Source organism: Choloepus didactylus, chromosome 4 (genome assembly GCF_015220235.1).
Source record: "Choloepus didactylus isolate mChoDid1 chromosome 4, mChoDid1.pri, whole genome shotgun sequence".
NCBI lineage: Eukaryota > Metazoa > Chordata > Mammalia > Pilosa > Megalonychidae > Choloepus > Choloepus didactylus.
Genome location: NC_051310.1, coordinates 100605962 through 100611787, shown reverse-complemented (window position 1 = coordinate 100611787; position 5826 = coordinate 100605962).

Below are 5826 nucleotides of genomic sequence, written 5' to 3'. Positions count from 1 at the left end.
GTATGCAACATGAATGAACCTCAAGGACATTATGTTGAATGAAATAAATCAGACACAAAAGGACAAATATTGTACGATCTCACTAATGTGAACTGATTATAATATGTAAACTCACAGCCATAAAATCTAGAATGTAGGTTTACCAGGAGATATGAGCCAAGGAATGGGGAGCAGATGCTTAATATGTGCAGAAGGTTTAACTAGATTAAACTTAAACGTTTGGAAATGGATAGAGATGATGGTAGCATGTTATTGTGAATATAATTAACAGTGCTGTATTGTTGAAATGGGGAAGTTTAGTCATGTATGTCACCAGAAGGAAAGCAAGAGGTAAAAACATGGTAAGATATAATACAGTGAATCTTGTGGTGGATGATAACTGTGGTTAACAGTACAAATATGAAGAAGTTCTTTCATGAACCAGAACAAATGTACAACACTATTACAAGTTAATAATAGAGTGGAATAAGGCAGCAGGGTACCTGTTGCGAAGTGTGGACTAGAGTTAACAGTAATATCTTAATATTCTTTTGTCACCAGTAACGTATACCACACCAGTACTAGGGGTCAATAAAGGGGGATAAAGGCTATGGGAGGTCTGGGGTTTCTTTTTACATTTTTTTTTTTTTTTGGAGTAATAAAAATATTCTTAAAATTGATTGTGGTGATGAATGCACAACTATGAGATAATACTGCGAGCCATTGATTGTATAGTTTGGATGGAATGTATCGTGTGTGACTCAATAAAATTGCATTAAAAAAAAATTACCTGGCCTCAAATATCAAATATCAATGGTGCCAAGGCTGAAAACCCTGCACTAAATGGTTAGCTCTATGAAGGTCAATTATGTTTTATTCCAGTCTGTAATTCTAGTTTCATGACAAGCGCTTACAGAGTATGTGTTAAGCACATGGATGTTAATTAAATTTTGGTTATTCAAACTTAAAGAACTGTAAAGATGCTAATACATCCGTCTCAAAATTCTCAATCTGAGCAAGATAACAGAGGAAAATGCCCTAGGCAAATAGGCCCCCTTATAAACAGCAAAAAAAAAACAAGCAAAATCTATCAGAATCAACTTTCCCAAAACTCTAGAAAATGACAGACAACAACTCAGTGAACACCTCATCAGGACAAACAATACCCAAAAACAGTAGGAAAGGCATGTGACAAGTATACTTGTCTGGGCCTCTTCCCCTCCCTCAGTTCTGCAAAGCAGTTTGTGCTATCCATGGCAGCTTGGTTGCCCAATACAAGTGTGGGTTCCTGGGACCTGATTACTTGTGCACCTAAACAAAAATATTGGTTCTCTTTGTATATCATCCCCACCTGGCTCACCTAATCCAAAGTATCTGGAAGAAGCAAAGGCACCAAATGGTAGAGCAAAGCAGTGGAGCAGGGTTGAAGCCAATACCTAGGGCAAAAGACTGTTACTGAGACAAAAAGCACACCCCAGGGCCCCAGAAGAAGCAGGTAAGAGGAAACTCCTTTCTTGGAAGGGGAATAATCACACATACTGGGGAATTCTTGAAAGCTACCACACATGCCCTGGGTAAGGCATGCTCAGAAAGACCTGAGAAGAACCCAACTGTTCACCAACCTATACTGATCAATAGGGTCAGTATAAACTGGGCTAAGTATTAAAGAAGAGTCTCAACACAAAGTACATGAGAACCTTCAAAATCCAGACTTCAATAGATTAAGATATACAAAGAAATAGGAGGAGATGGCCCATTCAAAAATAAATAAAAAAGAGGAAGCCCAGCTATTAATCAAAGATATTAAATTCTCCTAAAGGAGATAAAGGAAGATATGGGCACAGAACTAGGGAAACCAGGAAGACAATTCATGAACAGAAGGAATTAGAAACTTTTAAAAGGAACCAAATAGAAATTCTGGGGATAAAAACACAGTAACAGAAATTTTAAATATACACTATCTGGGTTCAACAATGACTTAAACAAGCAAAAGAAATACCAATACACTAGAAGACAGGGTAACTGAAATTATTCAGTCTGAGAAAACAGAAGAAATGAAAAAAAAGTGATAAGTCTAAGGGACCTGTGGGACAGTACGAAGCATACCAAAATACACCTAATGGAAGTCCCAGGAGACGAGGGACACACAGAGTGGGGAGAGACTGTCACACTAGACCTGCCCTATAAGAAATACTAAAGGTAGTTCTTCAGGTTGAAAGGAAAAAACACTGGACAGGAGCTCAGAGCTACTCAGTGAAGATAATTACACTGGTAAACACAAATACCAATAGTATTGTATTCTCAGTTTATAATTCCACTTTGTATTTCTTAACAAGATCTATAATACAAATGCATAATAATCATTTCTCTTATGTTATTGGGCATGCAAAATATAGAGCAGTAATGTGTGACTAGAACAATATAAAAAGGGTGGATGGAGGGGTATAGGAGCAGAAATTGTACATGTTATTAAGAGTTAAGTTGTTATCAACTCAAACTAGATTGTTATAGATTTGGGATGTTAAATGTAAACCTATGGCAACCATAAAGAAAATATCTAAAAATATACAGTAAAGGAAATGAGAAGATGATCAAACTATTTCACTAGAAAAGATAAATTTACACACAAAAAAAAGGCAGCAGTAGAGAAAACGTGGGGCAAAAAGACATATAAGAAACGAATGGCTTAAGTCCTGCCTTACCAATAATTATTTTGAATGTAAATGGATTAAACTCTCCAACCAAAAGACACAGATTGGCAGAAAATGATAAAAAAGCATGATCCAAATATATGTTGTTCAAAAGAGTCTCACCTTAGATCCAAAGCCACAGACTGAAAGTGAAAGGATGGAAAAAAAAAATTCCATTCATTGAGTATCCAAATATTGTAGAAGATAGACTTTAGACTAAATCTGTCACAAGAGACAAAGAAGGACGCTACATATTAATACAAGGGTCTATCCGCCAATAAGATACAAGAATTATAAATCCACCATTAAGATACAAGAATATAAACATATGCACCTAATCAACCGCAGGACCCAAAATACATGAAGTAAACACTGTCAAAACTGAAGGGAGAAATAGTTCTACAGTAATAGTTGGTGACTTCAACACACCACTTTGAATAATGAATAGAACCTCTAGAAAGAAGATCAATAAGGAAACAGGATTTGAACAATAGTAAAAATGAACTACACCTAAAAGACACATATAGAACCCTCCACTTAACAACAGAATACACATTCTTCTCAACTACACATAGAACATTCTCCAAGATAGAACACATGAGAGGCCACAAACAAGTCTCAATAAATTGAAAAAGCCTGAAATTATACCAGGCATCTCCTCCAGCCAGTGAAATGAAGCTAGAAATCAATAAGAGAAAAACTAGAAAATTCACAATTATGTGAAAATTAACACCAATGAGTCAAAGGGGAAATCAGAAAATTCTGAGATGAGACTGAAAAGGAAAGTACAACATACCAAAATCAATGAGATGCAGCAAAGCAGTGCTAGGAGGGAAATTTATACCTGTAAATGCCTACAGTAAAAAAGAAGATCCCAAATCAATAACCTAACTGCACATTCCTAAGGAACTAGAAAAGAGAAAACTAAACCTAAAGCTAGCAAAAGAAGGACAAAATAAAGATTAGAGCAGAGATAAATGAAATAGAGAATAGAAAAACAATCAAGAGAATCAATGAAACCAAAAGTTCTTTCAGAAGATCAATAAAACTTTAACTAGACTTCTAAAGAAAAAAGACACAAATACTAAAATCCAAAATGAAGGTGGGGATGTTATTACTGATCGTGCAGAAATTAGAAGTAGTATAGGAGAATACTATGAACAACTGTACACCAACAAATTATATAATCTAGAGGAAAGGGACAAATTCCTAGAAACAAACTACCTACACTGACCCAAGAAGAAACAGAAGATCCCCACAGACCTACAACAAGTAGAGACTGAATGAGTAATAAAAACTTTTGAAAAAAGAAAAAAATTAAGAAAAAAGAAAAGCCCAAGACCAGACAGTTTCACTGGTGAATTCTACCAAACATTCAAAGAATTAACCACCAATCCTTCTCAAACTATTCAAAAAATTGAAGAGGAAGGAATTCTTCCTAATTCATTCTATGTAGTTAGCATTACTATAATAGCAAAGGCAGATAAAGACATCATAAGAAAATTACAGATCAATTTCTCTTATGAATATAAATGCAAAAATCCTCAACAAAGTACTAGTAAATAGAATCCAAGAGCATATTGAAAAGATTATACACCATGACCATGTGGTCATAAGGAACTCAATAAGAAAATCAATGTACTACACCACATTAATAAAATGAAGGAAAAAAAGCCACATGATCATCTCAGTAGATACAGAAAAGGCATTAGACAAAACCCAGCACTCTTTCTTAATAAAACACTCAGAAGAAAACTAGAAATAGAAGAGAACTTCCTCAATATGATAAAGGGCATCTATGAAAACCCACAGCTACTATCATACTGAATAGTGAAAGATTGAAAGCTTTCCCACTAGGATCAGGAACAAGACAAGCACACCTGCTTTCACCACTGCCATTCAACATTGTACTAAAAGTTCTATACAGAAAAATTAGGCAAGAAAAAGAAATAAAAGGCATACAAATTGTAGAAAAGAATCAACAAGAAAGCAACTAGAGCTAATAAATTAAGCAAAGTTAACAGGCTACAAATTTAGCACCCAAAAATGAATTATGTTTTTATATACTACCAAAGAACAATGGAAATGGCAGTTAAAAAATTCCATTCTTAATAGCATATAAAAGAATAAAACGCCTGGGAATAAATTTAATCAAGGAGTTGAAGGACCTGTACACTGAAAACTACAAAACACTGCTGTAAGAAATTAAAGACCTAAATAAGACTTAATATTAAGATGTCAACACTACACAAAGCAATCTATAGATTCAACACTATCCCTATCAAAATCTCAGCACCTTTTTCTTGCAGAAATGGAAAAGCAGATCCTCAAATTCATATGGGATCGCAAGGGGCCCCAAATAGCCAAGTCAATATCAAAAAAAGAAAACAAAGTTGGAGCTCTCACACTTTCAGATTTCAAAATTTATTACAAAGTCACAGTAATGAAAACATCTGTCATGAAGATAGACATATAGCCCACTGGAACAGAATTGTGAGTTCACAAATAAACCCATACATCTCTGACAAAATGATTTTTGACAAGGGTTGTGAGTTCACTTAACAAGGAAAGAATAGGCTTTTCAACAAATGGTGCTGGGAAAGCTGGATATCCACATGCAAAAGAATGAAACTAGACTAAAATGGATCGACAAAGGGCTTGAACAGACATTTCTCCAAAGATACACATGAAAAGATGTTCAACATCATTGTCATCAGAGAAATGCCAATCAAATCCACAACGAGATACCACTTTACACTCACAAGGATGGCTATTGTTAAAAAAAATAAGTGTTGGTGAGGATGTGGAGAAATTGGAAACCTTTTACATTGTTGATGAGATTGTAAAATGAGTGTAAGCCACTGTGGAAAGAAGTTTGGTGATTTTTCAGAAAGTCAAATACAGAATTACCATTTAACCTGGCAATTCCACTTCCTAGTATATAACCCACAGAACTGATAATCAGAAACAACTGGAAGCAAGACTTGAACAGATAGTATACACCAACGTTCACCTGCAGCATTATTCATGATAGCCGAAAGGTGGAAGCAACCCAAATGTCCATCAACAGATGACTGGATAAACAAAATGTGGTATATCCATACAATGGAATATTATTCAGCCACAAAAAGGAATAAAGTTCTGATGCATTCTACAA